Raw genomic sequence first — 11,406 nt, forward strand, 5'->3', positions numbered from 1 at the left:
AAAGAAAGATTTGGAAGCATTAGAGTTGCCATTCGAGTCAACCCTAGTACAGTACATTGATGACTTATTGGTTGCATCAAAGACGGAAAGTGGCTGCACAGCCAATACCATTGCTCTGTTGAACCATTTGGGAAAGAATGGACACAAGGTGTCTCCTTCCAAGTTGCAGTTCTGTCAGAAGAAAGTGAAATACTTGGGTCACCAGATAGTGAAAGGGTCACGGAGAATAATGAAGGAAAGAATAAGAAGCGTACTTCAAATGAGTCCACCAAAGACAAGGAGGGAGGTGAGGAAGTTTTTGGGAATGGTGGGTTATTGTCGCCAGTGGATTCCCAACTTCTCGACTCTAGCAAAGCCTTTACTGAAACTGACCCAGAAGGATGCCTTGGATCAAATTGAACTGAAAGGAGATGAGATGGATGCTTTTGTTGAATTAAAAGAATGCATGTGCAGGGCTCCAGCTTTAGGTATGCCTGATTACACAAAGCCTTTCACATTGTTTTGTCATGAACGTGATGCATGTTCTTTGTCTGTCTTGACTCAAGCCCATGGTGGCGTAAACAGACCAGTAGCGTATTTTTCAGCTACTTTGGATCCGGTCGCAGCAGCACTTCCAGGGTGTTTGCGCGCCGTAGCAGCAGTTGGTATCAGCCTCACTCAGAGTGAAGGAATAGTGATGGGACACCCAGTAACAGTCATGGTCCCTCACTCAGTCGAGATACTTTTGACCCGCTCCCGAACGCAGCACATGACTGGAGCAAGACTCACAAGGTATGAAACGATAATTCTGGGCTCACCGAACGTGCAGCTGAAAAGGTGCACTACGTTGAATCCAGCAACCTTGCTCCCTGGAGAAAATGCTGAAATTGAGAACGCTGAAGACGTCGAGCATGACTGCCTTCAGGTGACTGAATTTTGCACAAAACCCCGACCGGACATTAAGGATACTAAGCTTGATGAAAATGACCAAATTCTTTTTGTTGACGGTTCATGTCTAAGAGACGGGATGGGGATTTTGAAAGCAGGATATGCTGTATGTACTGTAACAGGTGTCTTGGAAGCGGGATGGCTTCAAGGAGTCTATTCTGCACAAGTAGCAGAACTTGTAGCCCTTACAAGAGCATGTCAACTGTCTGCATTGATGAAAGTCACCATTTACACAGATAGTCAATACGGGTTTGGGATTGTGCACGACTTTGGACAACTATGGTCACAGAGAGGGTTTCTGACTTCTTCAGGATCCCCAGTGAAGAACGGGGAGAGGATAAGGGAATTGTTACACGCCATTCAAGTGCCAGCCGAAGTTGCAGTAGTAAAGTGCAGTGCTCACACGAAAGGACGGGACTATGTTTCTCTGGGAAACGCATATGCGGATCAAGTCGCAAGATTTTGTGCCTTGAACTGTATATTACTCAGGGACGAATGGAATTCAATAAATGAACCAGAACTCGAACCAGCTGAAGCATTTGCCTTGAAGGTCGTAGATACAATAGATGAACTAAAAGCATTACAAAATAATGTCAGGGAGGATGAAAGGGATTCCTGGATTAAATCACAATGTATAAAGAGACAAGACGAGTTATGGGTTTCACATGAGGGAAAATGTGTTTTGCCAAACAGTCTCTTATCACAGCTTGCGCGGTTTTATCATGGGCAGGCTCACCTAGGGAGAGATGCCATGATAAGATTGTTTAAAACTGATTGGTTTAACCCCAGATTTCGTCAAGCTGCAGAAGCAGTTTGCCATCGATGTGTCACTTGCCAGCAGATTAACCCAGGAAAGGGAACGGTTGTGAACGCGAGTCACATTGGTAGGGCAAGCGGGCCTTTTAGTCGAATGCAGATGGACTTCATTGAGATGCCTGTGCATGGAGGCCTGAAATATGTGTTGGTGATTGTGTGCATTTTTAGTCACTGGGTTGAGGCATACCCCACACGTAGAAATGACAGCCTTACGGTTGCGAAGCTATTGCTGAGGGAGTTGATACCACGTTTCGGATTCCCGATCTCTTTAGAATCAGATAGGGGAAGTCACTTCAATAACGAGGTGATAAAGTTACTTTGCGAAGCGCTGAACATTGAGCAAAAGCTGCACTGTAGCTATCGCCCTGAAGCATCAGGACTGGTGGAGCAGATGAATGGTACACTGAAATCGAGAATGGCGAAAATATGTGCATCGACAAATTTGAAATGGCCTGACGCATTGCCCTTAGTACTAATGTCAATGAGAAATACTCCCGATAGAAAGACTGGATTGTCTCCGCACGAAATTCTCATGGGCAGGGCTATGAGACTTCCTGCAGTTCCTGCAAATGCGCTTTTGAATATTACAGATGATATGGTGTTAGACTACTGCAAAGGACTGGCTGACGTGGTTCGCTCTTTCTCTCACGAGGTGGAAGCGACCACCTTGCCACCGATCCAAGGTCCAGGACACGCACTGAAAGCAGGTGACTGGGTCGAGGTAAAGAAGCACGTGAGAAAGTCGTGTCTGGAACCCCGTTGGAAAGGCCCTTTCCAAGTGATCCTGACGACAACTACCGCTGTGAAGTGTGCGGGGGTTCCCAACTGGATTCACGCCAGTCACACAAAGAAGGTGTTGTGTCCCACAGATGAGGAAGTTGAAGCGCTGAAACTACCAGTGCCTGATAAAACAGTGCTGAGTGCTGAGACAGAGCAAAACCGAACTGAAGGCGAACAGGCAGAAGCGGGAGAGAAAGAGATATTCTCTGGGGACGAAGAGACAAACTTGCTTGGGGAAGACCAAGTAGAAAGTTCAGACAGTGACGAAGAAGCTGAAGGTAACAGAGAACCTGAAGCAGCTGAGGGTAGCAAAAAGCCTGAAGCAGCTGAAGGTGACAAGGAACCTGAAGCAGCTGAAAGTGATAAAGAGCCTGACGAAAGTAACGGTGATGAAGGGCTCGAAAAAGTTGAAAAAGCAGGAGAGCCTGATCAGAGGAGGGCTTTCCCAGAAGCAGACGATACAGAAAAAGAAAAAGAGAGCGTGATCGACTCCCCAGAAGGAGGGGACGAGACAGAACAGAACGAAAAGGTTCAAGCTTCCACAGAAAAGAGTGCAGGTCCATCAAATGGACACGGCGCAAAGAGGAGACTAAGTATTTCACCAATAAAAGAAAGGGGTAAAGAAAGTTTGAACGAGGGAGGAAGGCCAAAAGTGAAAGAGAAAAGAAAGGAAGTGACTGTTGTGGAACAATTGTCAAGTGAAGAAAAAGACTTGACAAAAGAGGAAAGTACCAGCGAGGCAGAATCGAAAAGGGAAGCAAAATTGAAAAGGAAAAGGATACCAAACAGGAGATATTCCGGTCCTGAATGGGCATATGCAGTCAATGACGATTGGACTGACGAGTTTGTATCTCTAAGCATCGAGAACGAAGAAGAAGAAGAGATACCAATAGAAAAGAAAAGTTTCATAGACTCTGTCGATTGAAAGAGTAATAAATGATATTGATTGCTACAATCTAACGTGAAACAAACAACCAGCTGAGACATTGCTAAACCGGATGAGACATTTGCAAAACCGATAAAGACTGTGTTATTGCCGAATTGAGACAAATGCTGCTAACCGATAAGTGACCGGCCTCTTGAAGAAGACGGTGTGAACATTGCGCTCGTTCAGCTTTGTAACTGAATTGCTAAATAGTTTCTTTTAAAGGTGCTTCTAGCTCTCTGATTCTATACAGATCATGACTAGGTACGCTACGCAAAATAATAGAAAGAAATATTGTAAATATGTGTGTATAGGCTTAGTAATTGCATGTGTAATAATAATAATGGCAATTGTGCTTGGAATGCATGGAAAGGGTGAGAATGAGAATATTGAGGCTTCTACTTTTGCTCCTGTTACTGTCACTGAACTAACCCCATTGAAAAGACTAGCATTGGATGAGAGGCTCTTGCACGATAAGAAAGAGCTTTCGTATAACGTTTTCTATCGCTTGCTAACAGAGTATGTTGAGACTATGGATGCGAAAGATTGTTATGTGTGTACACAGATACCGACATCAGTAAAGGAAGGGGTGACTTATCACCACATGCCTCTTACATACGGGATTACATGCAGTATAGTAATGTCTAGATTTTATGGTCAAACTAACATACAATATTTTTACTCAAATTATGATGTTACCTTTGCATATGTTCCTATAATAGCGCAGCTAAGCCAGATTGCTAAAGATTGGGATGCTAAAATAATGAGGGAATTTTTCGAGCCAATGCAACCTTTTGAAACGGCTCATGCTCATAGGGAGAACCTTACTTGCTCAGTCTCTGCAGTAGAAATAAGCTTTTTAGATCGCACAGATGATAGAAGGGCACAAATGAAGGCGAAATTAGAAAAAGAGCTACATAAGAGGACTTCAGTAGATAATTATGATTTTGCTGCTATAAAGACACAAGGGAAAATAGCTTTAGATGCTTGGCATGTAGGGAAATTTTGTATATATCGAGGAGAATCCTATTATGACAATATTTTTGTAGGAGCAAGTGAGTGTAAACATACGTTTATTTTTAAGGCCAAATGGACATTCATGATGAACGGACTTGACCCTGTCATTCCAGGTGTATATTACATTTGCGGGTATAATGCCTATTATCGTCTTCCAAAGGGATGGTGGGGGAGATGTTATTTGGGTATAGTGTTCCCAAAGGTTTATCAACTGGATGACGTATCGATGATTCAAAAGACATCTGGATCCCATCGTATCCAGAAAAGAGAGACCGCAGCTGCTGTGGTATGAGATATATTTGGAGCCATGATTCCTTCATTGGGAGTTGTGTTGAATTCCATCAAGATACGAAAGTTGTCTACTATAGTGGATAACATGTTGACAAAGTTTTCAGGCGCTATAATACTGATAGATGCTGAACTTGCAGCAGAAAGAGCTATGACTCTTCAAAATAGGCTTGCTTTAGACATTCTTTTAGCAAAGGATGGAGGCGTTTGCAAAATGCTTGGTGCACGACACTGTTGTACCTATATACCCGACAATAGTGTGAAGATTAAAACTATGCTTGCTAATCTAACAAAAGAAAGTGCAGATTTGAAGGAATTGAAAGAACCAGGAGTGTGGGAGAAGGTTGGAAAGGGACTTGCTTCAGTGGGACATTGGATTGGGGGAATTTGGAATGGAATACTATTGAAAATAATAGAAGGAATATTAATAGTAATAATTTGTGTATTTGGAATTTGGGGAATAAAAAGGGGAATAATAATGATTATGGAAAGAATTAAAAGAAGAAAAGAAGAGAAAATTATGAAAAGAATGGCAGAAGAATACAAAGCGCAAACTAGGGGAACTAAAAGAAAATGGGAACAGACAGAATTTTAATGAAATAAAATTTGTGGGCATGATTTGGTGTGATGACAAGTAGTCATCAGAGGAGTGATTGATGAAGCAGAAAATGAAGGTTTTGATTTATTAACGCTTAAACGTAGTGCTGAAATAATCATGTGTGACTTTAACCGAACTAATAAAGATTGTACGGGGCAAAATGTGCCCTCAGAGTAGTTTGCCATCATTTATACGCGTGCTTTATATAACGTAGTGTACTAGAATTGCACTAATCCGACATAATCATAAACGTGTGCTACGATTTGCTCGTTTGAAATGTTTTAGCTTAGCATGACTTTAGCGGAGGCTTTGGCCTAGTTGCCTGGTCTCACGGTTTAGATGCTCGTATTTTTCCACTGTGCTAATAAACGTGTATTTTTGCTTGAAGCTGTACCTTTCCTCAGAAACCGTTCACATGCTTATCTTAAGGTTTCGTGCCAGCCTGGCATATTTTCTTTTACTCCAAGGTCGATTTGCAGGTGCGGACAATGGAGGCTCTGAAAGTGAGCTAATTGGTAGACAATGTTGCAACTTGCGTACCCATCTCCAAGGATAATGTATGCTTAAGTAAAAGCTTGAGAACTGTCGTTTTTGATTGGACAATTTGAAGCTAACCTATGAACCCTCCAATGGAAGACCCTACTGGATTTGAACTGTTGTCTATAAAAACCAGGTGCACGAGAAGAAGGTAGCCATTACGGCCATTACAGCCATTACCAGCTCGATACCCGCCATTTTGCAGACTTCGTAGCTATTATGGCCCACTTTGCTGCGACGCCATTTTGAGAGATTTTGATGCTTTCTCTAATCGAGAGAAAGAGACTTTAAATGATTCTGGCCCTAGAAACTTTAACTTTGATTTGATCCCTTTGCATGAAGTAGTAGTTTTACCTTGCCGCCGTGAGGCAATTGCCCCGTCCACCCCTGCCCCTTTGCCCCGTCCCATGCTGATCGAAAACGGTACCCATGCTGACCGAAGAACGGTACCTGTGAGACGAAGACTTCCTTGTATGCTGATCGTAATTGGTAAATATGAAAGGAAATTGTAAAATTGCATTGTGTTTCTTTTAGGTAACCAACTGCTGATTTTGATAAAGTCCCTAGTTAGGAGTTTTCTAAATTAATGTTGCTAAATTGTTTTCGCATGAAGTCCCACATGCCGATGCTAATTTGAGGCTAGATGAGGATTCCATATGTTGCACGATGCAATTTGAGATCTTGTTATGCTGACTAAATGTATGCGATTAGTTCATTACAGATTATCGTATTAGTGATTTGCATTGCTATTATCGAATGTCTTGTGATTCAAATGCTACATAGATTACACTTGTTTCGCCGCTATGGACAGCTATTAATGTTCATCTACGTTTATCATTTGGTGTTGAGACACATATATATTGTGCTAGCTTTGCTAATATAGGGAAATAAAATTCACTAACTTTGAATAAACTGGTGTGGTTAGTCCTGACTGAAAGGTCAGGGTTCGCCGAAAATGTATTCTGGATTAATTGTTAAGTGTTATGTTGAGCAGGGTATTGCTTATGTACGTTATTGATTATTGATTTTAATGAAATTGATTGATTAAGAGTACAGAGAGTTCCCACTTAGTCAAAAGATTCATCGGCCTAAAGAGCGTCCGAACACAGGTAAATTATTACTACGGACCGCTCTATCAGTAGATGGTAGCAGAGGACGGTTTCGTCTTTTGGGACCCTGTACTCCTAAAGTACATGGTGTTGAATTAACGGTTACGCAGTTTTGAGACCCAACTCGAGGAGTTGAATTAGATTTTCTTGGGTAAAACGATTGACAGAATGATGATGGGCTAGGTCCACCGCGACTTTCCCCGGATCTCGGAGCTTGCGAATGGAGAGAATGGAGGTGTGGAATCGGCGTTGGCGGTACTAGTGATGGTATGAGTGAAGTTAGGGTTTTGCGCTTGCACAGCTTATTGCCGCAGGGTGTGTGAAAAGGTTGCGAGGATTTTTCTTTTTTTGAGGTTAGCGGAGGTGCGACTCCGAGTGTAGAGGTAGAGAAGTCGTCGAACTTCATAGAGATAGCGGAGGTGCGACTCCGAGTGTGAGAGTAGGGAAGTCGTCGAACTTCATGTGCGTGTGGCGCTTTGTGCATAAAAAAAAGGTCCACGTGGTTGTTGTTGTTGAGACGGGCCCTGCGAGGTCAAGAGACTCCGGAGTATGTTGATCCATGTTGTGGTCTGGGCGGTTTAGTAGGTTGATCGGGCGTGGTCAACGGGTCGGTACGTGTGTTAGGGAGTGAAAGAAACTTCGACTTCGGCCTTTGACAAGATTCTAAGTGCACTAGAATAGATCATTGACAAGTTGAGAGTAGGTCTGCGGGTCAGATTTGCTTGCGAACGTGGGGACTGAGAAAGACGGAATAGCGGCCGAGGCTAGTGAAAGGTCCCTAAGGTCCTGAAGCGATTGTGTTACCCTTCCTGTAGTAAACCGACAGATCTGTTTTATTTTTGGTAGCTCGCGATACATGCAAGAAGTTGTTACGAGAGGAGGTGAATGAAGGAGGACTAGCCGCAAGGCTTTGTCAGCCGCAGTGTGTGTGAGTGTGACGTCACTAGGAGCCGCGCTGGGATAGGTTGGTTGGTGAGAAGGGTCGCGCACGGATTGGACGCAGTCCGTGGGACTTAATTGGAAGGGGAAAGGCAAGCGAAGAGTATTCCGGGAATTAAAGTCACCTATTGATTACAAACTTTGTGAAATAAAAGACGAGAAAATGAAATTCTTTAAAGCATTCAGGAGTGCGATGAAGGGGGAGTCTTACATTAAAGCGAGCGTAGGAGAGGAGACGCCGCCCGAGGGCACACCAGCTTACATTGTAATGGAAGAGAAGGGGGTAGCTCCGTGCCTTTGGCTAAAGCAATGGCACAAACTGACAGAGAAACATGGGAGCGTAGCGTTCCCGATACATGGGACATTCAATATAAGGATTCTAGAGAATTTGAGATTCACGATGTACGACATGAAGGTGCCTCCAAGGCCAGCCCAGTTTGAGGCTCTAGCGATTTGGGAACTAATGGCCAGACAGCAACAGCAAAAGAAGTTTGAGACCAGGATGAGAAAGGTAGAAAAGACACTAGCGGACGCTAGGTGGGATAATGCACAGAAGGTGTGGAGGTCAGATGTATTGCAGGGGATAAAACTGTTTCCCGCAATTACTAAGGAAGAAGAGGAGACAGGGAAGAAAGCTACCTGTAAGACGGACAGGAAGTGTTCCAAGGATAGAGAGGACGAGGAAAAGTTGAGAAGAGAAGAGGAGTTAGAGGATGAGGAGTTAATAATGCAACTGCTGAACGACCGTCCACCGCCTTATGCAGAGAATGGACAAGGTCCAAGTACCAGTTCTGCCCCTCCGGCATCGGTACAGAACAGTGAAACCCAGAGTTCAGGAGCGTCTTCGGGATCTAAGGACCCGAGTTTATTGTTCACCCCGCAGATACCGCAGGTTAGGAGAATATATCCAGATGTGCCCGTGTTGAAACCAGCAGAAAATTATCAGCCGCAGATGCCAGGGTATTACAGCAGCGACAATAGTACAGGAATGATTATGGACCCAACTGTAAGGGGAGGACAGAATGGTTATAACCAAACAATGGGACAAGTTGAATCAACTCAGTTTTTGATGCCCCAAAAGCAGATGCAGGGGGGAAACGCACATGCTCAAATGACGGGGAGTCAAATGGGCATGCCGGCAATGATGACCCATGGGGTGGGCATGAACATGCCACAGAACATGGGAAATGGACAGAACCCAGACGCGATATCACTACCCATTACTGTAGGTCCACTGGTACCTTTGTATAGTCAGCCTAACTTGGGTCTGAGCGGTCAGGGATCCATGCTGCAGAATGGGACCGAAAGGAGGTGCATAGAAAACACTCCAGGGATAACTCCGATAGCGGCTCAGCCAACTGGGTCTGGGTCCTTGATGGAGTTTAGCCCCATGTGTGCTCAGTCGACACTGGTGAGGTCGAGCCCCCCACTGATAATACCCCTAACATCGAACACTGAAAAGTTGCCGCAACCATCAATGGCAGTCGATGTGAATGCCACGCTGATGGGGGTGAATGCGCAACAGTTGACACAATGGTTCAACAGTCTAAACTCCACACAAAATTCAGCCAGTGGGAAAGGAGAAGACTATATGAATAGGGTCAGGTTGAACATGGAAGCACAAGAATTGGTGGAAGGGACCATGGGTGTGAACAGGTTAGAGTCCTACACAGAAGAAGAGCTGAGGTATCTATGTCCCAGGATTACGAAGGAAGTGAACAAGGTACATAAGAGTCTGCAAGAAGCAGCTGACAGAAACGGGGTTGACATAGACAAGATGAAACACTTGAGCAGGAGCTACAGGTTAGATTTTGGGACCACAGATTTTGAACACATGAGGTCAGCAGGCATGAGGACACACCTTAGGGAATTGCTGCAGAGTGCACAAGTGTGGAGGTGCTTAGACAAATGGGAAAGCAGGTGGGAAAAGAGAAAGGAAAAGAGGAGGGACAGTGCGACAGAGCACAATGAGAAAAGACCGCAGAGCAGTGATACAGTAACAATGTTACCAATGAGGGAGACAGCAGGGGGAAAATTAGTACATGTACCATGGCACAGGAGTGACATTCAGTCTTTTACGGACGATTTTCCCAAACTGAGAGAGAAACCGATTGAATGGTATCAACAGACTGATAGGTTTGTGAAGCTTGCAAAATGTCTCTGGGAGGACCTGAACACTCTCTTCGAGATCGTGGTTCCAGCAGATTTGTGGGAGGATTGCAAAAGAGCGGTAGGTTGGCCGACAAGTGAACCAGAGAGGGACAGGGAGACGGGCGCACCATCACCTATGGTGATGGGCTTGTACTATAAGGTGATTGAGCATTTGAAGACGAAGGTACCCGCGAAAAATGTGGATTGGCAGAAGATTGATTGAACTGCCCAAGAGACTAAAGAATCGATTCATAGTTACTATGAAAGGTTGTTGAAGGCGTTCAAGAATTACAGTGGCACGGAAACAATTGAAGCGAAGGACATGCTCCATTTTGTGTTAAGGTTTGTGGAAGGGCTGAGGCCAGAGATAAGTCAGATGATAAAGTCGCATTTGATTTGTTGGCAATCGAAACCAATTGATGAGGTGTTGAATTATGCAAAATACTGTAGCGACGAAATTGAAGTGAAACAGAAAAGGTTGAAAGAGAAGGTGATGATGATGCAGCTTAAGGCAGCTCAAACAGTTTTACAACGTTTGCAGGGTTTGCAAGGGATGCAAGGGTTCCAACAGCAGGTACCGCAACAACAGCCGCAGTTGCAGGGAAACATGGCGTTTCAGCCACAGGCGAGAGGCAGAGGTAGAGGAGGTTTTGTGAGTAATGGTCCGGATTTGAACACTGTTGTGACGGGTGTGCAGGCAATGAAGAAGGTGATGCCGTGTCACGTGTGCGGAATTGTAGGTCATTGGAAACGCGAGTGCCCGATGGTGGTGCAGGAAGGTGCAGGTGCAGGTACAGGTGCAGGTGTTGGTCAGCAAAACAATGATGTCAATGCATTTCAGACAATGAGGGGACCGAAATTGAGAGGTCCAAACCCAAATTTTCAGACCATAAATCAATTGCAGGGATTACAACCTATGCAGCCGCAGCAGATGCAGATGCCTCGTATGCAGATGACGCAAATGCAGCCGATGCAACAGCAGTTACCTATGGTACCTAATCAGCAAATGCAAATACCATTGGCACCAATGGGTCAGCAGCAAGTGATGGTTCCTCCACAGGTCTCGGGTCAGGTAATGAGTACAGATGGCACCGTGCAACAGTTCCCATTACACAGTGAGAGTGGAATAAACAATGTATGGGAGAGTGAAAGTTCAGAAGAAGAAGGAGATTGTGTGCTTGCAGCATCCTTGGAAGTTGATCAAAGGGGTCCGTACGTAGAAGGAAAAGTAATGGGTCATAGTGTCTCATTCTTGGTTGACACAGGAGCCACACGTTCAACTGTTAAGAGCAGTGAAGTACCAAATTTGCCACTCTCAG

The sequence above is a fragment of the Pleurodeles waltl genome, chromosome 7 (assembly GCF_031143425.1).
Source record: "Pleurodeles waltl isolate 20211129_DDA chromosome 7, aPleWal1.hap1.20221129, whole genome shotgun sequence".
In the NCBI taxonomy this organism is placed as follows: Eukaryota; Metazoa; Chordata; class Amphibia; order Caudata; family Salamandridae; genus Pleurodeles; species Pleurodeles waltl.